The sequence below is a fragment of the Parasteatoda tepidariorum genome, chromosome 5 (assembly GCF_982258835.1).
Source record: "Parasteatoda tepidariorum strain Cologne lab strain chromosome 5, Ptep-v5.0, whole genome shotgun sequence".
In the NCBI taxonomy this organism is placed as follows: Eukaryota; Metazoa; Arthropoda; class Arachnida; order Araneae; family Theridiidae; genus Parasteatoda; species Parasteatoda tepidariorum.
Genome location: NC_141759.1, coordinates 84,680,827 through 84,707,221, shown reverse-complemented (window position 1 = coordinate 84,707,221; position 26,395 = coordinate 84,680,827).

Genomic DNA, 26,395 nt, shown 5'->3' with positions numbered 1-26,395 from the left:
CCAGATAATCATATGATTGTTTTTTTTCTTCTTCAAGTTAAGGTTTATTTGTGACTCCAAATAAATAAATATTTTTAACTTAATTTTTTAACGAAAACTATGACAACACATAAAAATGGTATTTTTGCAGGAGGCGAGGCATTTTCTTTTGAAATTTAACTATCAGTAAATGCGGATTTATCAAACAACAGATGTTGGTGACGCAATTCAAAAATTTTAATACAACCTTATTTGTTTAAATTTACAATTTTAAGACGAAAATGGAAACGAGTATTTGAAATCCCTAGCCGGATAATAAATATTTTTTTTTTTTTTTTTACATTAATACCTAAATAAGTTAAAAAACTTTTTTCTACAATTCCCTGACTAAACTACAATGTGTGAAATCGAATTTTCATAAACTATTTTAAATATTACACAAGATATGCCAAGCAATACTACATAAACCATTCTTCCACCAAGACGTGTTGACATTTTCATACCTCAAGAGAAATGAATGCAGCTATCTGACATGTAATTTGGTAGAGCTACTAGTTTATTCGGACATTTTAACTTCAAAAAACTGCTATAAAAACATCATTTAAAATGTAAATGAGTAGCCGCATTAAAACAACTGCCGCTAGTAAGTGGGTTAGTTAACTATAAAGTCTATATTTTAAAGAAGAAATTTGAATTTTAAATATAAACTGGATTTTCAAATTCGTCATGAAAATACTTATCTATTTAGTTGCGTATATAAAAATGTTTTGCTATAGTATGCATTCCATTTCAGTTTAAAATAAAAGTTTTAAAATGATATGAAAAGGAAATGTTAAAAGAAAACATAAGCATTTCGGTAAATATAATTGGCCACCTTAAATAACCTTTGATTTGGTGATCGGATCTTCATGTTTAGGACTCGATCTTAATGGTCCGAAGGGGTAACCTCAAAAATGCAAATAAATTACTGCAAATTACATTTTAAATTGCAAAATCAGACACAAAGCGTACCTTCCTTTTTTTCTGCAGATTCGAATTTTTGACTCCCAAAATATAGGAGGTAGCCGAAATCAGGGATATATGTGTTAATTTTATTTTATTCGTATTTCGCCAAATCTCGAGAACTTTTTAATGAATTAAAAAATTTTTGCACGACATTATAAAACTCTTGCATTTTAAGATAATTCCAAACGAAAAATATCGTTTAAAATATTCAGTATCTTTTGTTATCTATATATATATTTCTCTTACACGGCGGCAAAAAAAAGCCTCAAACTCCCCGAATGGCAACGCTAGAAAATCGACCAATGATTGCAGCTGAAAATGTCACATGGCAAATCTAGCTGAGGTGGCTCAACATATAGCGCTTTTAAAAACGGAAACTGAAATAACCACAGAGAACATTCTCACCAAATACTATTAAGCTAGGCAGAAGTGAATAGTCTTTGATCTCTATTTTAGTATTTTGTCGGAAGCGCTTTATATCACGAATTTATATATTACGAATTTATTTGAAGATTTTTGATTTATATCACGAATTTATTTGTTTTATTATTGTTATTAGTTAATCATTGAAAAATGAGTATCAGTCGTGCTGTTACGCTTTTGAAGTATAATCAAAAGAAGCGTGCTCGAAAATTAGAAGACAGCATTGATGACAGCTATGAAATACGTAGTGGTGAAAAAATGCGCAGACGACGTGCTGTCATTTTTAATAGACTTAATTATAGCCAAAATTTTAACCTTTTTAAAGAGATATCAGTTTTAGAAATTTTATCTTAAGATTTTATACTATAGCACATTTCTAATAGGTTTAACGAATTACATGTCATTTATTTGAATTCAAATTTATTTTAATGACGTAGTATTTACTAAAAAGATGTAATTTTTTTTTTAAAAAAAAAGTTGCTATATGGATTTGAATGATTGTTTTGAATTCTTAGAATTTTGTGCATTTGCAATGTATCCAAGTTAGTAGCGAGCAAAGCGAGCTTGGTTTGCGAAGCAAACCATATAAGATTGCTTAGCAATTTTCGGGGGTTGGCGAGCGTTAGCGAGAAGGGGGCGCAGCCCACTAGTTGTATTTAATAATTGTAGAAAAACTTTGAATTGTGAGGTATACAATTTCTTACATCATTTAAAAGAATGCAATTTTATTTGGCAAAGTACAAAATGTGAGCAAAATCAGCCGAATAGTTATAAAAAATATAACTTTTTGATTCTGTCCGTAATTTTGTTAATCTTAAATTTTCTTAATTTTTCTTTATCATTTATTTCTTTCACATATATGGGTATTTTTATATTTTATTTTGTAAACTTTGTTGAACAGCCGACCCAATTTTTGGGTATGGGTATTTTTTTAAGCAAAGAAATGACTCTTTCCTCGTAATCTGAAGCCAAGATGCGATGAAGTAGTAGTCTTGTTAACGGAATACAATATTTTCTCTGCCTTCCAAAGACATGATTAGGCCTCCAAGAGTTTTAAGAAATGCTGATAGCTAGCAAGTTTGTCAGGTCCCCAGTGAAAATATTATTATCTCCCCTGATTCTATATTTTTTCCCTTTGGAATTTTGTAGAATACTCTCATGCATAAAATCAAATGCTTGCTCGTATTTCTTATTACAAAATTAATGAAATATTCAGTACAAACTGAAAATAAATATCAAAATAATAAAAATCCCTAATATTTAGAGTTTATATTTCAAAATATTAAGTTTTTGCAATTAAATCTGCACATCATCTTACAATTTGTGGTCACACGTAATAAGGATTACTAAAGCGTTTTTTTCCATCTATTTAAATTGAAACGCAACTTCGTTAAAACTTTCAAGTTTGAGGGACCGGAAAAATTTCGAAGGAAAATTCTGAAATTGTTGACATTGTTCAAAAGTTACGCTATTGCTATGGATAAAAATATTTTTATGTTATTATGTATCATATATTAACAGATTATATGTTATTATGCTGAAATAATCGAATTGAATCGAATGCGCTAATACGAAATGAATGCGTCAACAAAATTTCGAATAGCGTGCATGATTTCCTTTTGAGACACTCGATTTTGCCCCAATTTCATTTTAAATCTATGTTGTTTTTCAGCAATTATTGTAATAGGTTTTTATATAGTTTTCAATAATCCCGAGTATTTCCAATTTCATTGTAAATCTATGTTGTTTTTCAGCAATTATTGTAATAGGTTTTTATATAGTTTTCAATAATCCCGATTATTTCCAATTTCATTGTAAATCTATGTTGTTTTTCAGCAATTATTGTAATAGGTTTTTATATAGTTTTCAATAATCCCGAGTATTTCCAATTTCATTGTAAATCTATGTTGTTTTTCAGCAATTATTGTAATAGGTTTTTATATAGTTTTCAATAATCCCGATTATTTCCAATTTCATTTTAAATCTATGTTGTTTTTCAGCAATTATTGTAATAGGTTTTTATATAGTTTTCAATAATCCCGATTATTTCCAATTTCATTGTAAATCTATGTTGTTTTTCAGCAATTATTGTAATAGGTTTTTACATGGTTTTCTGTAATCCCCATTATTTCCTATAAGATAAAATCCTTCTTCTTCTTCAGCACGACAGCCCCTTACAGGCATTGACTGCCTCAAGCACATGTAGTCTCCAACGTTTCCTGTCCATGGCGACTTTTTTCCAGTTGTTTATTTTTAACACTTTTAGATCTTTAGCAGTGTCATCCAGCCATCTAGCTGGAGGTCTTCCTCTAGCCCGAGATCCCGAAGGATTTTCAAAGGTGGCGATTCGGACTGCATTATTTTCTGGAACTCTCCAGATATGACCAAGCCATCTTAATCTAATAAGATAAAATTAAGTCTAATATGATAAAATTAATATTGTATTGTCTAATATGATAAATTTAATATTGAATCGCGCATTTGAGTGATAACTTTTGGACGCTCAGTTTCTGTTGGTGATAATTTCATCGGGAATCCATACTGTTTTTTGAATCCCTATTTTAGAGGTTATGGCACTTGATTTTCACATTCGATCGTTCAATGTGGAATCTATTAATGGTATGAATAAACATGAATTACGCATATGAGTAATTATCTAGTGATTTTTGACCACGTTCATTTAGTTTTGCACTGATGCTATTAAAAATCTAAGCGGTTTGACAGCAATTATTGTTAGATATTTTGCATTATTATGTTTTTTTTTATTTTATTATTTTTTTTTTGAAATTACGAGACGTACATTAAGATATTATTATACAGATGAATTTTTAATCATGCATTTGAAAAATAACATTTTTGGTGCCATTGCTCGATTTGCGCAACTTTCGTTTTAAATTCACATGATTCTTTAATAACTTTTAGTACAGTTACACTTATTGATTTCCAAGTAATTTTTAAAATTTCGATACCTTTGAAACGAAACTATAACGTCGCACAAATCGCGAATCTAGGATATGAATAATCACCTTTCGATTTTCAACCACGTTAATACGATTTTGCACCGATTTCACCACCAGAGGTAAGAGCAATTCATAATAATATGTAATGGCATAATAATGTTTTTATTTAGAAAAATAGCATAATTTTTTCCATTTTTTCAATAAATTTCTGCAGGAACTGCAGAAAAAAAATAATTAGGAAATGATATGAATGCCAAATAGTTCAATTTGTTACACTATTTTTCATACATTTTGTAATTTAATATTTGCAAGATTTTTAAGCAAACAAACTTGATCTTATCCCAGATAATGCAAACCATTATCTAAAAACCGATTCTTTTGATTTTACCAATACTTAATAATATGTTTTTATATAAAAATGTGTATTACTTTATAGAAAATATCTACAGACATCAATATTTTTCTTACCAGAGAAGTGTATTTTGTATACCAGAATACACTTCAAAACAAGCAGGATTATGGGAGTAGTTCGTTGAAAATATTGCACGAAAGTGTATCGAAAAAAGCAATCATTGGAAACCGAAGTATGAAGAAAAATAAGTATTTTTCGTTGAGAGGAAAATGTATGTATTTTATTGAGAATAACTATGTGGTTTTCAGCAATAACAAACTTTACTATAATGATAAGATTTTTCAGGAGCTGTTAAATTTTTTAAAAGTTTGACGTTACTCTATCAGACAAATAATAAATCAATAAAAAAAATCTGACGTAGAGTATTTCAATCTTTATTCAACAATAACAATTTAATGTAACTGAGTTGCAATTTATTATCGGGAGAGCGTATTTTACAGAAATATATTGGGTATAGAATAGACAGTAATTTAATTCTCAAAATTTAATTTTAATTTCAAGATTTCTTTATTTGCGAGAAAACATCAAAGAAAAGAAAATTTTCTGTTTATTACACCAAACATCTATCTTGTTAAAATTTTAAAATTTAGAGCATCATGCAAAATATTCAAAACGGAGAAACGTTCCAGATTTTTTCTTCATTGCCTATATAGATATAGTATAGTATATAGATATAGTATATGTATAGTTCGTGAAAAAAAAAACTGAAAGCGCTGAATAAATTTTGATTTAATTATCGGATTCTCTCGTACTAGGACTCAATTTTACGGGTATCAGAGGGTGACCTCAAATATGCTACGACGATAATTTAAGTTTCAAAATCTGTCACAAAAACTTACTTTCTCTGAATAAGCACGCATTTTTTCGACCAATTACAATTCTTAATCTGGAAAATAGTAGACGTAATCTAGGAAATATGGTCCCGATAGTCTGGACTGACGATCGGTTGAACGTTTGAACCCCTTAATGTGAATTTTACATTCTATGTATTTAGCAATATCTCAAGAACTTTTTCTTGAAAAGTAAGAAAGAATTATTTAAAAGAAATGTTAGATACGTAAATTTCAATTTCTCGGAAGATTTTTTTTTTTTATTTATTTATTTGACTAATTTTATACAAATTACGTATTTTTCCATTTAAAATTTCTAAATTTAAAATTATATAAATATTTTTAAATCTTAAAAATTTTTTCGACTATTAATAAATAAAACAATAAAAGGTAATAAAAAATTATCAAAAATTATTTTTTCTTGGAATTATCTTTGGATAAACAAATTTTATAATTCCGTACAAGAACGTTTCACTCACCTTTGAAAGTTTCGAGATATGGCGATATATGCAAAAAGTAAAATTGAAATAAGGGGGTTCAAACTTTCTACCGCCCTTTTGATCATGGATCTACATGGACCGCATTTCCCAATTGGCGACTGCTGTGGCCCAGGGGATAGAGCGTTCGCCTTCCAATAAGGTGAACCGAATTTGAATCCCAGGGATGGCTGATCGATTCGATTTCCGCACCCATCTCACACCGACCACAAAGCTGACGTAAAATATCTTCAATGGCAGACAGATCATGGGTTAGAGGTCCCTTGCCGCAGTCTAACCGTTGGAGGTTTTCGTTGTTTTTCTCTCTATGTACCTCAAATGTGAGATAGTTCCATCAAAGAGTTCTTCTCGAAGGAAAAGTTCCCCCCCCCCACCCTTGTCTTTTGGATTGGGCTCAAAATTGCAAGGCTACGGTGTTAAACATTAGCAGTCGTAAACCCAAAAAATTGGGTCGGCTGTTTAACGACGGTTATAAAATAAAAAGTTGTGGGTTTTCACTATGCTTTGGGAGTCAGAAATCCATATTCGTCGTAAAAGAGGTATGTTATTGAGAGAAAGTTTGTTTTTATGCCTAATTGTATAACTTAAAATATCGTCTGCACAAGCCAATTAGCATATTTGAGGTCACACACTCTAACCACTAAGAATTAGTCCTAGTCCGTAAAATCGTGAAACTCCTCCCATTACGGACTAGGATTAGGGATATACATATCGGAAATTAAAAATCGCATTGTACACTATCCGGCCAAAACTTTACGGACTCAGAGAGTTTTGAGACATACGTTAATGTAACTTTAGCTCTTCCCTGGCATCAGTGTTAGCCTTCATAGTTCTTGGAGGAGACTTATCTCTAATGTTTGAAATGTGGCCATAGAAATTGAATTTCTATTTTCCATCCCAACTTAAGATAATGCTGAAATTGATAATAGGCAATTTAACTGGCTACTGGAATACTGCGAATTTTAAAACAGGTCTTATGGTTCATTTTGTAGAAGACCAATCCAGTTTCTGAACAACTAATCCGTAAATCAATAGAAGCGCAAGAGCACAAATGTCGATAGAGCAGAAATTCTGGAAGAGAAATGCGCTTTTTCCGAAGTAGCTCAGAGTTGAGACAGCAACATCGTGCAGATTCTATATATATACCAGAGTTCACGTTTCCTACTACTGGAACTGTGGGACCTTAACCGCTAACGAAACTAAGATACTCCCCTCAAATAACTCCCCCAACCGGACGCATTTTTTTATAAGAGGGTTAAATGCTTTTTGGCAGATAATGTAGTTTAAATACGCATTTTTTATTTAAATATATATTTCTACCTTTATTCAACTGAAAATCAACTAAATATTAACATATATTTAGTATATAATATTTCATAATGATAAACTGCCTCCCAAAAAGCTAATACGAATATTAACAAAGCAAAATATTAATTATGAATTTAAATATATTTATCTATACAATTATAAAAACACCATAATAAATTATAAAAATTATTTTCAAATCAATGATCAAAGAAAATTTCAAACTAGGTTTTTAAAAAGCTCCGCGATATATCATCTATCCTATTTCAAAAGGATTTTAAATTGGTTATTTAGCTCTATTATTCGAAAATTTCAAATGGAATTCAAAATTTAATTAAAAAATCATATTTAATTAGACAATTTGGAAAAACATATTTGTGTGTCTGTTGAAGAAGGCACTTTATTATATGAGTTTACATATAAAAATATTTTATTATTCTCAAGTTGAGTATTCATTTAATTATCCCCTTGACTTTATGAATAGATATTTTGTAGGTAGAGACTTCAATTATTTTTTGGTCCTAACAAACATGGATTACTAAACATAACAAATTTAAAAATACTCCAAAACTAAACAAATATATGGATATAGCTATTTAAATGCAAGTACTTTTTCTGAAAATAAATGAAAAGAAAGCAATGCTTATACCAATATTAAAAATCCATATATAATTGCATGAATAGTAAACAAATAAAATCTCTATAATAACAAACTCTATGATAATAAACAATTAACAAACCTTTTCTCGTGATTTTTTTGATTAGTGATAGTTCTAAAAATATAATTAAAAAATTTTTTTTTAACAGAATTGTTGTTAATATTTTAATTAAGTAAAAATACGAATGTAAAATTCATACATAATTTAAACATTTTATTTAAAGCAAAAGGGAAACCCAATCTGATTTAAACATTTCAGTAATTTGCTTATTACATTATTTTTATTATAAAAACAAGTAATCGATGATAATTATGCATGAAACACACCTTTCTTAAATAATTTCGAACACATTACATTTAATTTTAAAAATTAGTAAGGTATTTGGATTAGAATTTTGAAATTTCTGTAGCAAAACATAACTCTATCGTGATATTTATATCACTCTATTAAAACTAAGGAAGTTTCTTAAGTAGAATGTCAAATTTAATCTCCAAATTTGTTAATAATTATTACGAAATATGAAGCTTATAATTGTATACAAACATAGCCGATTTAGTTTCAATTTAGTCTATACATCAGTTGTAAGGGTAATTTAATATTGATGGTTTCAATGTAGGTAAATTACATGCATAATCAAATGTGATGGTTTTATGTTTCAGAAATAAATTCAATGTAACTTACAATAGTGTCCGTTTATACAAGCTCACAAGATATAGAAATGTATTGCTAATTTAGTAAAAACAGTAAATGTTATGTCAATGTTAAAATTTGATTTCTGCCTTATGAGCAGCTTGTAGAACATATATATATATATATATATATATATATATATATATATATATATATATATATATATATATATATATATATATATATATATATATATATATACAGGTGGTGGACAAAATACACTTCTATAATAATAGATTTTTTCATATTTCCAGAAATATTTAACAAAATATTTCATAACTTCAGAAGTGTTTAGATCATGCAATTTCTCATACAGATCAATAAAGTTTAAAGCTTTTAGAGTTTCGAGGGATCAGCATTGAATAAAAATAGTGTTTTTGAACACCGTATGCCAAAAAATGCAGCAATAGATTTGTGTTATTACACAGGTATTCAATAGCTACAGAAAACGTCACAAACATATCTTAAATTTTTATGCAGATATAGAAATTTTTTTTTTTTTATGAAAACAATTTTTTTTTGTCTTTCATTTTTTGCTATAATTTTAAAAAAATTCAATAAAACTAAAAAAAAAGAAAACATTTTTAAAGTTATTATAAATGTTTTCCTTTAAATGTGACAAAAAATAGTTTAAAACTGCGTAAGTAATTAAAGTAGTTTTTTTACAGTGAGCATGCACGGAATAATTTAATTTTGTTTTTCTTAATTTTGTCATGAATTGTGTTTGGCAACTAATAAAAGAAGTTCGATTTGAATACTTTAAAACTTTAAAAGTTTCTAGCATTTTTTAAGTAGTTTTTGTACTTCTTAAAAGAATGCTCAAAAAGATAAAGGGTTTTCCACAGACATCATCTTGTACTATTAAACAAGATTTGTTTAAAATGACCCCGGCATTGTTGGGGATCATGCACTTGTCTCCCCCCATAAAACCCCATTCATGCAACTCCTTAAAAGTATTTTTTTCGTTTGCTTTTCTTCCTTATTAAATCACATTTTGATGTATGGACATTTATTATATCGTATCAAGGTATGAAATTGATTGAAGCAAATATTAAGAAAAAAACTTTGAGAAAAAACTCTTAAATAATAAGTCAAAATGGAAAAGTGAGTGCTAAACTAAGAAAAACCAAACTTGTCTGATGTAAAGAATTTAAATAAAAAGGTTAGAAGACAAAAACAAGCAAAAATGAAATTCTAAAGATAGGTATGTTCAACACTTCTCCTGGGGACACACTGAACACACTCTTTACTAACACACTGAAGCTTTTCGGTGGTCAGTGATTAATCGTAAATACCAGCTTTTTGAAAATTGCTCGAGTTTTTTTTAATTTTAAAAATATTCGAATCGGACTTTTTCGTTCAATTCTACTTAATATTTTTAAAGTTTTAGCAAAATTTCGTAAGAGAAAAAATTATTTTTCTTAATAAAAATGCACATAATACAATGCACATAATACACCTATAAATATACAAGCACAGCTTTCGAAATTTTGTGTAATTATCGCAAATAATAATCAAAATAACTGTCACAAGTTACAAATCCATTTCAACATTTTTTGCATAGGATGTTCAAAAACATTATTTTGCCATTTATTGTCGGTCCCTCAATTCAGTCGGTCCCTCAGATTCTTGATCTAGTTAACCAGGTTTCGCTCTACACTGATTATCGCAAATAATAATCAAAATAACTGTCACAAGTTACAAATCCATTTCAACATTTTTTGCATAGGATGTTCAAAAACATTATTTTGCCATTTATTGTCGGTCCCTCAATTCAGTCGGTCCCTCAGATTCTTGATCTAGTTAACCAGGTTTCGCTCTACACTGATTATCGCAAATAATAATCAAAATAACTGTCACAAGTTACAAGTCCATTTCAACATTTCTTGCATAGGATGTTCAAAAACATTATTTTGCCATTTATTGTCGGTCCCTCAATTCAGTCGGTCCCTCAGATTCTTGATCTAGTTAACCAGGTTTCGCTCTACACTGATTATCGCAAATAATAATCAAAATAACTGTCACAAGTTACAAATCCATTTCAACATTTTTTGCATAGGATGTTCAAAAACATTATTTTGCCATTTATTGTCGGTCCCTCAATTCAGTCGGTCCCTCAGATTCTTGATCTAGTTAACCAGGTTTCGCTCTACACTGATTATCGCAAATAATAATCAAAATAACTGTCACAAGTTACAAATCCATTTCAACATTTTTTGCATAGGATGTTCAAAAACATTATTTTGCCATTTATTGTCGGTCCCTCAATTCAGTCGGTCCCTCAGATTCTTGATCTAGTTAACCAGGTTTCGTTCTACACTGATCATGATAACACACTATCATTTACTAAGCATTAAACACTAAAATTTATTAAAAAAATATAATTTTAAATAAAATATTATTATATAATACATGCTTAACTAATTATTTTTATTGAGTTTTAAAATGAAATATTAGTGTTAAACAAATCCAATGTCCAAACTTTTATGGCAAATTATAAAATGAAATAGCAAAACGTAATAAGCTTTAAATTTAGATAAATTATAATAAACTGCAAAAATTGTGTATTTAAGACATTTTTTTGCTGTTTTATTTTTTACTCAACTAATTGATATACAAATATATACAAATTAAAATGTACTTCTGAGCTCGGAATGTTTTAGGAATTTTGGAATTAAATAATTTCTCAATTTCCTAGTATCGTCGTTTATTTTTATCTCCATTAGTGTGTTGGTCTCTATTTTTTATGAACTATGATGAAATCTAATCAATCAATTAGGGATGACCTACAAATGGCTCAAACATTGTTTTTACCTAAAAAAGAGATCTTTCAAATGTTAAGATGACTATCTGAAAACTACATGATAGTAAAACCAAAAAAAAGTGCTCCTCATTTCTTCTGCTTCACTGATCAAACATGTAGCATTACTTAATTTTATGCTCTTTACTTCTCTTTCTCTAATTAGTGTGCTTTAGATGGGGAATTAATCTTCCATAAATCCCTTTTATTCCCATTTGACGCTTGCTGATTACTTTTCTTCGTCGGCTGAGTGCTTAGGGAAATTGCAATCGCAACGATTCTGAGTTGGGTTTTTTTACCCACTTCATGCCAAATTCTTTTGCCGAAAAGCTCTTTAATCATTTGCATACACTTGGTTGATATTTACTTTTTAATGCTTGATTTATTTTCTTTGACTACTGAAGAATTCATCACAGTTTGTGAGGACTTATGAATTATTATTTCGGATCATAAAAATTATATTTTAATTACATTTAGGAACATGCAATGCGTTAAGCATTTTAACAGAGCGGCTGAAACTATTTATTCGTAAAATGACACGTAGTCTCAATAGCAACATATTAATAAAGGGAATGATAGTCTTAATTTTGAATTGTATACGTTTCGTATTACGATATATCAGATATATATATTTTAAAATTAAACTGATGGAATAGAAACTGAAAATCTGTTGCACAATAATATTTTTTGTTAAAATTAATTAATTCGGAATTTAGCTACAGTAATGGAAACTATTAAGCAAAAAATGCGTCATTAGTTTAAATTTGCAGAAGAACTCTAGCGCTCTTGACTCTTTGATGCAGATGGTGCACCAGTGTCCCTTTGTAGTCAAAAGCTCTTTAATCATTTGCATACACCTGGTTGATATTTACTTTTTAATGCTTGATTTATTTTCTTTGACTACTGAAGAATTCATCACAGTTTGTGAGGACTTATGAATTATTATTTCGGATCATAAAAATTATATTTTAATTACATTTAGGAACATGGAATGCGTTAAGCATTTTAACAGAGCGGCTGAAACTATTTATTCGAAAAATGACACGTAGTCTCAATAGCAACATATTAATAAAGGGAATGATAGTCTTAACTTTGAATTGTATACGTTTCGTATTGCGATATATCAGATATATATTTTAAAATTAAACTGATGGAATAGAAACTGAAAATCTGTTGTACAATAATATTTTTTGTTAAAATTAATTAATTCGGAATTTAGCTACAGTAATGGAAACTATTAAGCAAAAAATGCGTCATTAGTTTAAATTTGCTGAAGAACTCTAGCGCTCTTGACTCTTTGATGCAGATGGTGCACCAGTGTCCCTTTGTAGTCAAAAGCTCTTTAATCATTTGCATACACCTGGTTGATATTTACTTTTTAATGCTTGATTTATTTTCTTTGACTACTGAAGAATTCATCACAGTTTGTGAGGACTTATGAATTATTATATCGGATCATAAAAATTATATTTTAATTACATTTAGGAACATGGAATGCGTTAAGCATTTTAACAGAGCGGCTGAAACTATTTATTCGAAAAATGACACGTAGTCTCAATAGCAACATATTAATAAAGGGAATGATAGTCTTAATTTTGAATTGTATACGTTTCGTATTGCGATATCTCAGATATATACTTTAAAATTCAACTAATAGAATAGAAACTGAAAATCTGTTGTGCAATAAAAGTTTTTGTTAAAATTAATTAATGCGGAATTTAGCTACAGTAATGCAAACTATTAAGCAAAAAATGCGTCATTAGTTTAAATTTGCTGAAGAACTCTAGCGCTCTTGACTCTTTGATGCAGATGGTGCACCAGTGTCCCTTTGTAGTCAAAAGCTCTTTAATCATTTGCATACACCTGGTTGATATTTACTTTTTAATGCTTGATTTATTTTCTTTGACTACTGAAGAATTCATCACAGTTTGTGAGGACTTATGAATTATTATATCGGATCATAAAAATTATATTTTAATTACATTTAGGAACATGGAATGCGTTAAGCATTTTAACAGAGCGGCTGAAACTATTTATTCGAAAAATGACACGTAGTCTCAATAGCAACATATTAATAAAGGGAATGATAGTCTTAATTTTGAATTGTATACGTTTCGTATTGCGATATCTCAGATATATACTTTAAAATTCAACTAATAGAATAGAAACTGAAAATCTGTTGTGCAATAAAAGTTTTTGTTAAAATTAATTAATGCAGAATTTAGCTACAGTAATGCAAACTATTAAGCAAAAAATGCGTCATTAGTTTAAATTTGCTGAAGAACTCTAGCGCTCTTGACTCTTTGATGCAGATGGTGCACCAGTGTCCCTTTGTAGTCAAAAGCTCTTTAATCATTTGCATACACCTGGTTGATATTTACTTTTTAATGCTTGATTTATTTTCTTTGACTACTGAAGAATTCATCACAGTTTGTGAGGACTTATGAATTATTATATCGGATCATAAAAATTATATTTTAATTACATTTAGGAACATGGAATGCGTTAAGCATTTTAACAGAGCGGCTGAAACTATTTATTCGAAAAATGACACGTAGTCTCAATAGCAACATATTAATAAAGGGAATGATAGTCTTAATTTTGAATTGTATACGTTTCGTATTGCGATATCTCAGATATATACTTTAAAATTCAACTAATAGAATAGAAACTGAAAATCTGTTGTGCAATAAAAGTTTTTGATAAAATTAATTAATTCGGAATTTAGCTACAGTAATGGAAACTATTAAGCAAAAAATGCGTCATTAGTTTAAATTTGCTGAAGAACTCTAGCGCTCTTGACTCTTTGATGCAGATGGTGCACCAGTGTCCCTTTGTAGTCAAAAGCTCTTTAATCATTTGCATACACCTGGTTGATATTTACTTTTTAATGCTTGATTTATTTTCTTTGACTACTGAAGAATTCATCACAGTTTGTGAGGACTTATGAATTATTATATCGGATCATAAAAATTATATTTTAATTACATTTAGGAACATGGAATGCGTTAAGCATTTTAACAGAGCGGCTGAAACTATTTATTCGAAAAATGACACGTAGTCTCAATAGCAACATATTAATAAAGGGAATGATAGTCTTAATTTTGAATTGTATACGTTTCGTATTGCGATATCTCAGATATATACTTTAAAATTCAACTAATAGAATAGAAACTGAAAATCTGTTGTGCAATAAAAGTTTTTGATAAAATTAATTAATTCGGAATTTAGCTACAGTAATGGAAACTATTAAGCAAAAAATGCGTCATTAGTTTAAATTTGCTGAAGAACTCTAGCGCTCTTGACTCTTTGATGCAGATGGTGCACCAGTGTCCCTTTGTAGTCAAAAGCTCTTTAATCATTTGCATACACCTGGTTGATATTTACTTTTTAATGCTTGATTTATTTTCTTTGACTACTGAAGAATTCATCACAGTTTGTGAGGACTTATGAATTATTATATCGGATCATAAAAATTATATTTTAATTACATTTAGGAACATGGAATGCGTTAAGCATTTTAACAGAGCGGCTGAAACTATTTATTCGAAAAATGACACGTAGTCTCAATAGCAACATATTAATAAAGGGAATGATAGTCTTAATTTTGAATTGTATACGTTTCGTATTGCGATATCTCAGATATATACTTTAAAATTCAACTAATAGAATAGAAACTGAAAATCTGTTGTGCAATAAAAGTTTTTGTTAAAATTAATTAATGCGGAATTTAGCTACAGTAATGCAAACTATTAAGCAAAAAATGTGTAATTAGTTTAAATTTATAGAAGAACTCTAGCGCTTTTAACTATTTGATGCAGATAGGACACCGGTGTCCCTTTGCAGTCAGGATAACCGTGAAGGTTCTCGTGGTCTCCCCCTCCATGTAACGCAAAGGGTGGTTAGTTCCATCAAGAAGTCCTCCACGATGGAAAATTCCTCGCAATATTTGATCCAGAAATTTCCTTTTAGTTACTAAATAATCTGTTATATTCTCGAAATTATATTTAAGCTAAATTATAAAATAAGTAAAAAATAATAATTTGAAGAAAAAAAAATTTATTTATATTCAAAAAATTATCAATAATATAGCTTGTAAATTTAAGTGTTTTCAACTATTTCTAACTATTTCTCTAAGATCTTAATAAATGCAAATAAGTGTTAATTTTAAAAATTATTGTTTGGAAGTGAGTCGTATTTGGGAGATTTTTCCTATAACGCAGAAAAAGATACCAGCGTTTCAGCAGTATTCCACAACCACTTGTTAATAAATGTATATTATTTATGTTAATAATTTAATATTATTATGCTAATAATGTTATTTATCATATTATTAGAATGATAAATATAATATTTTTAACTTATTTTGACCTAATTTAATACATAATAATGAAAAAAGTAATAAATATTTTCTTAATAAAAATTCTTTTTCAAAGCGTTTAATGAGTTGAGTGTAAAAAATAGAAACTCAAATTTCACGAAACTTTCTCCGTTTCTCACAAAACCGTTTCCTACTATTTGCTCTGAGCAAATATTTCATCAAAATAAAAGAAATAATTATCGTCACTTCTTCGAGGAAACAAATTTCGTCAGAACTAGAGAAATAATTTGCCATTCTAAATTTTTTCAAAAATAAACAGCCTAATAATGCCAATTGCAATGAACTTTTCTAATAATCACTTTATCATAAGCATCACATAGGTACCATATATGCATCATTTACAATCAGTAGTACTATATAGGTGGATCAAACATCACAAGAAAGACTGATAGAACAGAGAGATACACTAAATTCATGCCTGAAGTGAGATTCGAACCCGGGATTTCTCTGATACGAGGCCAACTTCTTTACCACCGTATAGACTTATCGGCTTTATAGCCGCTTTATTTTCGATCGTCTATTCGTGATTCTAGTTTAATTATTCTAGTTAAAAATCTCTCACAATGCACTACTATGAGGCTCCGTAATTGAGGAAACATATTGTCATATATATTTGAGAAGCTGCATTTCGTCACAAATTGCGTAATTTTATGACGAAATGATTATAAAAATTAACGAAATATTGCTCAATCATAGCGAAAACGTCAAATTTGAGGATTTTTATTTTGAGAGTGTAGTGACTATTTTATTTGCTATTCATATAATTTAGTTTCAAACTGTTGCAATCTTGTGCAAAAAACTTTCATAATAAAGAACGTGCAAGAAAAAAAAACAAATCCGGTAAATTTACTCTATTGTATGGAAATGGTATTTCAGGTTAATAACAAACTATAATTCTGGTAATAAAATTAAAATATGTGGTATTTTAATCATTCATGTGATCATTTTTCGTTCATATAATATCGATTTACCGGAAATTCTGGCTTTCACAATTATATTTCTTATTATTAATTATTTCTTAAAGAATAGAAAACTGAAAACTAAATTTCACCGAATAAATATTTTTTGTGCCATGCACTAAGGCATTATTATCAGAAATTCATATTTTTTTTCCCAAATTATATGACTGTCTATAAAACTGTATTTTTTTGCTAATTTCATTAAATTCACAAATAATGCTCGTCGAACTTAATAATTTTCGAACTTTTGAAAATCCGATTTAAAAGGAAATTGCTAAATAACTTTCCTTTTTCGTCATTTTTTAAAATATTAATACCGTAATTTTATCGACTTCTTAAGAAAAGAATTTATTGCTTAATTAAATAGATATTAACAAATAAATTGTGAAATTAAATATTTGAAACATCGATACCATATTGAAACATGGATACCATCATAGTATACATTCAATTTAATAAAATAATTTTTAATTAAAAAATACAAGCTTACAGTTAAATAGGAAAACTGTTTATAATCGAAAAATGCTATCATAAAATGTGAATACAATAATTGTATTCATTAAATAAAAAAATATATTTATTTAATGAAATAAAGATTAAAAATGATATTGCGAAATATAATTGTTCTTATAAAAAAATCGGAAATATTTATAGCCTATATTACATTTTAATTTAGTATGTTGGTTTAATTATTAATTATTATCTTATAACCGTGGAATAAAATTTCTCTTGTCAACATAAATCAAGAGATCTGAATTATCTAACATTTATGAGCTTCTATCCTATTAATGTGATATATGAAGGCACACGTGATTGAATTTATGCTTCATAATTCATAAATGTAAGTAATACTTGATAGAATAAATGAATATTGTGAATAAAATATTGATGTTCTTTTACTTTATGTTATAAAAAAGAATTTTTTTTTAAACTTAGGTTAGTCAACTGAGCTGATTTCAACATTTATTAGTTAGCAGTGTTAATTTAAACAAGTGACAAAACAAATTATTGCAAAAAAAATTTAATAAAAATTTTCTTACATTACGAAATGCAGAAAAAGTCTCCAAAGCTTAAAAATAGTTAGGTGTTATGGTTTGTGAAAAAAAAAATTACTACTCTTTATTAACACTTTCAAAATGCGTATATTTTTTAAATTAAAAAATATTAGTTTAATATCAAAATTTTATTATTTATTCCATCGTTTTAAAACACTAAGTGTGATTTTTTTTGTGCGGTTAAAAAGTTTAAAAATCATTATATTATATTATCTGTCTTTCACAATTATACTTAGAAAACAGGAAGGATACAAATAATTGCAAAAGATTGACATATTTTTTTAAGTTATGAAAAGTGACAAATCAATGGTCCTAAAAACTAATTTTTTTTAAACATGGTTATTTTTTTGCTTTACATGGGCAACAGCTTTAAAGCAACCTAAAAAAATATCTTCATCCAAAATATTCACAAAATTAAGTCACAATATAAGTCATTAAGTCATTATATTATATTATATTATATTATATTATATTATATTATATTATATTATATTATATTATATTATATTATATTATATTATATTATATTATATTATATTATATTATATTATAGCATGTTTTAACATTGATTGAAGTTTTCATGATTATATTTATAATAAAGTCTTGCGTTTCGTAAAATACATTATAGAGTGACATAGATTGTCCAACTAAGCAATGATAATTTCTGAATCTTTAACTATTCAGGAGAAATAGTTAAGATTTCTCAAAGTGAATAACTGATTCCTATATACGGTGAATGCCTACTACATAAAATATATTGAATTTAACTAGATTATACTGAAAATGTTAGAAAGTAGGTTAGAATTTTCGATAAAACGATACGAATTTACGATAATTTGCATAACGCAGAACTTAAATTTAAAAAAAATGTTTGGAGGGAGAATGAAATGCATTTAAATATTTTTCACTTTAATGGTCATAACAAGATTTATTATGTAACTTAATAGTAAGCAGGAGACTTCTTAATCAATCTAATTAATAACAAATAACATAAGATGTTTTTATTGATTAACAGAAATATATTTTAAAAATTATAAAAAAGGCTGTTTTACTTAATTTAAATGTTAATCTGAAATTCATTTAAATGCGTATCGCTAAAAATGTAAAAGTATTTGTTTCATCAAAATGTAAATATGTGAATTTATAATTTAATTTGAAAGTACATAAAAATTAAATTATATCAAGTTACCTTTTTAAATTGTGGAAATAACTTTTCCCGTAGATGAACAATAACATAGGAAACAAACGAAGGACTACATGTTGTGTTATTAGAAAATTGAAAAATGAAAGATTCTATCAAATATTTTGAACATTTTAATGACTTAATTTTTTTTTTATCAGTGCATACTTTACTCATAAAATAATTACTTCAATCATAAAATAATTTTTATCACTCCTTAAATTGTAACATAAGGGATTGTAAAATGTACGATTCTATCAAATATTATTAAAATTTTTAATGACATAAATTTTTTTTCATCACTGCAATCAATTCTATAATCATAAAATAATTTTTATCGCTCCTTAAATTATAAAATAAGGAATAAAGAATTATTATACTTAAACAATGTTTAAAAATGCAAAGAAATACTTTACGTAGCCAAAAAGTTATTAAAACCAGAAAAATATTAAATGAATTTAAATATTTTTTGTTATGTATTTCACTAATTGACTCAAACAGTGTTTAAAGATAGAAAAAATACTTTACGAAGTCAAAAAGTTATTAAAACAAGAAAAATATTAAATGATTACTGTTGTTGTTAATTTACGTCGCACTAGAGCTGCACAATGGGCTATTGGCGACGGTCTGGGAAACATCCTGGAGGATGATCCGAGGACATGCCATCACGATTTTGATCCTCTGCGGAGGGGGTGGCACCCCCGCTTTGGTAGCCCGACGACCTGCGCTCGAAGTCGACTACTTTACGGTAGCACAGTTTAACGAGGACCAATACCGCACACCCTCGGTCCCTACGCAGACTGATCCAAGTGGTCACCCATCCGCACACTGACCGTAGCCAGTGATGCTTGACTTCTGTGATCTGCTGGGAACCATGTCTTAACGATCAGTCCACTGCGGGACAAATATTAAATGAATTTAAATATTTTTTGTTACGTATTTCACAAATTGACTTAAACAGTGTTTAAAAATACGAAGAAATACTTTACGAAGCCAAAAAGTTATTAAATCCTGAAAAATATTAAATGAATTTAAATATATTTTTATTACGTATTTCACTAATTAAATATTTCTATACTATGTAAATTGTGTACTGCGAACACTATGTTACTAGCTTACTCCTGATCTTATCGTAAATCTTATTGTAAACTGTAGCACTTAAGCCGTTGCCATTCACTGTTTGTTTTTATGGCATTTTAGTGAAGTTAAGCACACGGGTGGAGGTTTAGCAGATAACTCACCTTCATCGTTCCTGTCGTTGAACTCGTTGAAGGTCTATAGTGCAACAAGTTTAATGTCCTAATATAACCTGATGGGATGGGGCTAGAAAATTATATTAACATACTATGTTAAGTTTTGTTTAAATGGCTGCACAAGTTTTAATGTAATTCAAAATTAAACAAAATGTAAAACTATTTCATTATCCATTTAACTTACATATATATTACGTTATATATTCACTGATTAAAAATGATTATACTATGTCAATTTGCACTAAAAGCGCTTACAAATATTTTAAAACAATTAAACATAAAGAAAATTTAAATATATTCATTTAACTCGTTTTAACACATATTTTTTTGTCGGCTTACAACACAGAAATAAATGTGGGGGTGTACCTCAAATGATAAACAGCAGCATTAAATACTTTGTCTTCTAAGAAAATGTCTTTTTCTTGCAAAGCACCGAAAAGAAAAATTGCTCGCATGCTCTTGTAATTTGTTTGCTCGAATAAATCTTAAAGTACTAAATACTATGTTTAAGACAGAAAATTCGTTTTACTTTGTAATGAGAAGAAAGGAGGCCGGAGCTTTTGAAAATTAAGACGTTAACAGGAATTCAAAGTGAACCTAATTGCCACGATTCTTTAAGATCTTTTGTGTTATTTTCCTAATTTAAATACTTAAGTCAAATTGATTGGAGACGTGATAAGAATATCCTTTTGATAGGAAACGTATGCCGTTTTAAAGAGTTTCCTTTTTAACGAAATTGACACTATTTATTCAGATTTTTACATACATTTATCAGTGTAAAAGATTTTTTTAAAATTTTTATCAGATCCCTATTGTTATGGTTCCACGAAAAGAAATAATTTACAAGGTTTTCTGATGAATTGTTTCGTCAAAAACACAATCGTGTAAATCCGTCATTAAGTAATAAATACTAAAGAGTTAATTTGGTATAGATTTCGCGCTTACAATATGTTATTGGCTGTTCTTAAAAGCCATAATATGCTGCTTCTAAAAGCAGTTTGTACGAAGAAATTTGTATTAAGTTAATAATTCAGGTGATCAAGAAAAATCTTGCGTTTTGTAGTAGATATTGATTAATTAATATTCATACCAGAGATCTGCCCTTCCATTCCGCTAAACTTGAAATAAAAAGAATCTTCAAACAATCATTCCATTGTTTGGCATCTCACGCTGCTACAGATAAGTCCTGGAATGTGCTCTGTGGATCTCACAGTCTTCCGGATTCCTCCCCCCGTGCCACTGCGGTAGCCATGTTTAGACTTTTGACCGGACATGATTGTCTACGTTCTCATTTATTTCGCCTCAAGCTGACTACTTCATCAGATTGTCTTTTATGTGACTCCGGACAAGTCATGAATGCTGCTCATTTGAGCACGTGCACTGCACTAAAAGACAGACTGTATTGTTAAGAAGTACTGGAGAGCTGGAAGCCTAATGGCGCAATAGTCAATGGCTGGCATTTGTTTAAGAATTATTATACCAAAGAATCCTCCGATTTATATCCTGTCGCTGTTGGGGTTAGCATTACAAAGTAATTTGTAGGGATTCTGATTGATTCATATTTCAATGCAATCTTGAGGGTACAAATATATCAGCATATAAGAAATTCGAAAGAGATAATTTGGTATGAATATCGCTAACATTACTTGGTGTACTTAATATGGTGCTCTTAAAATTAGTCGATAATTTGGTTGATAATTTATGTGAAATTTGGTTGATAATTTGGGTCAAATTAATTAGTTGATAATTTGGGTGAAAAAAATATTACATTGGGTTTTGGGGTAAATATTAATTTCTTGTTGTGTAAGTTTAGAAGTTTTTTTCTTATTGCACAAAGGAAAATCAAAAGTAAATTAATTAATCAAACTATAGTTATTAATTAAAGCGTATAGAGATTGTCTCCTAGAAATTAGTTCAAACTTTAAGAGTAGAAAAGGCACATCCTAAGGACAATCGGTAATCAATTTTAATATTATTGTTTTCTGTGTTAAAATTCGAAGCGTTTCTTTTTTAGCTTGTAGCAATATTTTTTTTCACTATTGCATAACATATTTTGCGGTACCAAGTTTGAATTTCTAAATGAATGGTTTAAATGCATCATATTTTGGTTTTATAAACTGTATTTTTTTAAGCCAAAAATTTAATATTAACATTTAGGAACAATATTGTTAGGCAGAATTTTTTGCATGAAGAAAAATTTAATTTAAACGTTTGAAAGCTTTTAACGCTCCATTAATAAAATAAACTTTTTAAAAATGCAATAAATTAAATTTTAAAGTTTTAAATTTAAATTAAAATTTTAAAATTATTTAGTTTTAAATGTTTTATATATGTTAAAATACGTAATTTCAAAATAGTTTTTATATATTTTAGCGTTTAAATTGCACGGTCTGTACACAGAGGCAAGAAAACATTTTGTTTTAGTGTGCAGAATATATCTTATTTTATACCTACCATCATTTAACCTATCTTTGTAAAATATTTCCTGATCAAATTACGGTTAAAGATACCGGTATTCAAGGTGCTTGTAATGTTTACCGTAAAATCCATTTTTACCGAATTATGTTTGGGAACAAAAACTCTCATATACCATAATTTGTTCAGTAATATATACCCCAAAATCACTGAATCACTCTAATTAAATAAATATTGCTGCAAAAATTACGATATAGTATATTATGATAAAAATAAATTTTACGGTAAAATGGTATTTACGAAAATTGCACATGAACCACACCTCTATACGTATTTTTTTACAGTGTATGAATACAGTGGAAATATTTTACAAAACTACGCATTTAAATGTTCAACTCCATACCTGGATCCGAAAGACAAGATTAAGTTTGAGTAAAATATACCAATATATATATATATATATATATATATATATATATATATATATATATATATATATATATATATATATATATATATATATATATATATATATATATATATATATATATATTATATATATATATATATATATTTTAAGTGACATTTTGAGTGCATTTAATTCCTTTTTCGCTCAAAGTAAACTAACAGTTTACTATTAACTAACAGTTTCTTAAAGATGGCTCAGTTGATTCCCAAAGGAACTAGTTGTTCACTGGAAGTCGGCAAAATCCTGAATTTAATGCATTGTTTTATTTCTCTTTCTTTCTCTAAAGTTTTAAAGACATTGTTTGATTTAAGTGCAGCTTTATTTTTAATGGATTTCTACTTTTATGAATTTTCTAAATTGCAATGGTTCCAATTTACAGCTGCAAACTTTCAAAAGTAGATTGCTATCTGGCCTAAATGAAGTTCTAAGTAATCACTGTTTTGTATATTTAATTCTGTTCTATAGCAAGTGAAGTCAATTTCAGAATTGCTGTTGAAAATTGCGATGAGTGGCACATTATTGTATCGAAAACTCTGTTATAAAACTCCAGTTCCTATTTTTTATTTTAAAAAAAACTAATGGAGTTGAGACAACCGATTTTTATAAATAAGTTCTGAAAATAAATCAGTTGATGAATGTTAAATAAATAAACCTAAAAAACTAAAATAAAATTATGTACTTGACACTCAACTGATTCAGCTTAAGAAATCAGCTTATTTATTTTTTTTTAATTTTATTAAAATTGATGGAGTTTGAAACAGCCGAATTTTAGGAATGAGATTTGAAATTAAATCATTCAGAAAATATTCAAAAAATAAACCCGACTAACTTAAGGGGAGAAATATAACAGACACTAGAAATACTTCATTAGCATCAGGTAGAAAAAGTCAACCTGTTTTAAGTAGTACTCAGAAGCAAGACACCTATTCTCAAGATCTACCAGACATGAATATGTTACGTCTGTTGGGTCTGGAGAATGAACGTTTTTAAACTAGAGTGAACAAATATAAAAACTAAACCATTATTCTATGTTTGACTTGCTTCGATTAAAGTTTGAACAGGTAATACGACTTGTTTTTCCTTAAGAATTTTTAAGCCAATAAAAAAAATGAACTTTTCATGACAAGAAAATACACTGCAGGAAAATTAACCAATAAAAGAAATGATCATTTTTCAGAAGAAAAAAATATTAAAGTTTTTTGTTCAGTTAAATAGAAGATCTTTGAAAAGTTTTCACATTAGTTGTTAGAGTTCTTCTAAGATTTATCTTCAAATCTCTTTTATAATTACATTTATTCTTTGAAGTGGAAAAAATAACTCTATTTGTTGAAATAGCACAAAAAAGTTTTTTCTCTGATTTTGTTTATTAACTTTTGAAAAAAAATAGAATTGAATAGTAGAATAAACAATAGTTTTTGTGTAAAATTTAATAGTGATCAAATGTATTATTGCAAGTTGATTTATCTTTTAAAAATCGTTTTCTTATCAAAAGAATTTATTTTTGGTTATACGATACTCAGGTATGACAACTTTGCAAAGAAAATAGAATAGGTTTTCTATGTATTCATTAGGGAAATATAAAAGAAATTTTTCTATTCTTTCTTTTTTTCATTTGTTTTGGGGAAAGAAATTAAAGAAGAAGCTCCTAAGATTAATTATTAGAATATTATAAAATTTTGCTAAAGCAACATTTCAGACAATATTGTAGCGCAGAATTTTCGCATTCAAGAATTCAAAATCCGTAATATTCTTATTGGGAATACACTCATAAATTAAGTTTACAAGCAAAACACAATTTTACAAGCAAATTATGCTTTTTTTGTATTTACACCAAGGTTTTCTTCGTGTATTTTACGATAATTAAAAAACTCTAATTGTATTGGGAGTATAAATTAGTTCGGTCCGTTTTCAAAAGATGGCTCTGGCTGTTTTGAAAGTTTCATAGTGATGACTGGTTTCAGTAGTTTCAGAGAGGTTAGACATCTGTCAATAATATTCAGTCTATATCGCTTGAAGTTTCATACAAAAACCCTGTTTTTTACTTTGTTGAATATTCTTAAATTTTTTGGTAACTAAGCAGCATTTGCGGGAGGTTTTATGTTTCTGCTATAATTGGAAGAAAAGTGCAGCTAAAAATCATCGAATACTTGTTGAAGTTTATGGTGACAATGCTCCAACTGATATATCATATGGGGAATGGTGTCGAATGGTGTAAGGAATGGTGGTCGTATAGGGAATGGTGGTAACGGACTCAAAGGGTGTTGTATACTATGAGCTGCTACAACCTTGAGATTCCATTACGGATGATCGATATAGGCTACAATTGATAAGTTTGAGCCGTGCATTACGAGAAAAGCGGCCGGAATGCAAACAAAGGAATGATAAAGATATTCTTCCGAATGATAAAGCTCAGCCTCATGTCGCAAAAGTCGTAAAAAATTACTTGGAAATGGTCAAGTGGGATATTTTACCACACCCGCAGTATTTCCCGGACATTGCTCCTTCTGATTACTGGTTGTTCCGACGGATGCAGCATAATTTGGCAGGTCACTGGTTCACTTCTTTCTCGAAAATCGAAAATTGGCTCCTAACTTGGATCGCCTCAAAAGACAAGACATTTTTTCGAGATTAAATTCGAAAATTGCCTGAGAGGGGGGGAAAAGTAGTAGCCAGCGATTGACAATACTTTGATTAATCTGTTCACTCATTTTGTTCTGAAATAAGTTTATTTTCGACCACAAAAAAAACGGACCGAACTAATTTGTACTTCCGATATCTTTGTTTATATAGTAAATGAAAGTAATAAAAAAATTGCTATTACATTAAATATTTTTTTTTCTAAAGAATTCTTTTTAATGCCTGAATTTACTTTCTACTAAGCTACAAGTTTTCTCTTAAAATTTCTGTTTCCCCCCGTTACTTAAATATTGGATCTCAGTAATCTAATATTTAAAAAGTCAATAAGATAATAATCATAAGCGTTTAGAGATTACTCAAGGAGGAATATGCATACTTACTTCATACTGTAATAGTTTTCAATTAAACAACTTGAGTTATAGGGTGAATTGACAATCCGGACTTTGAAAAATATTACTCTATTAATTTACGAATCTTTAGAAATTA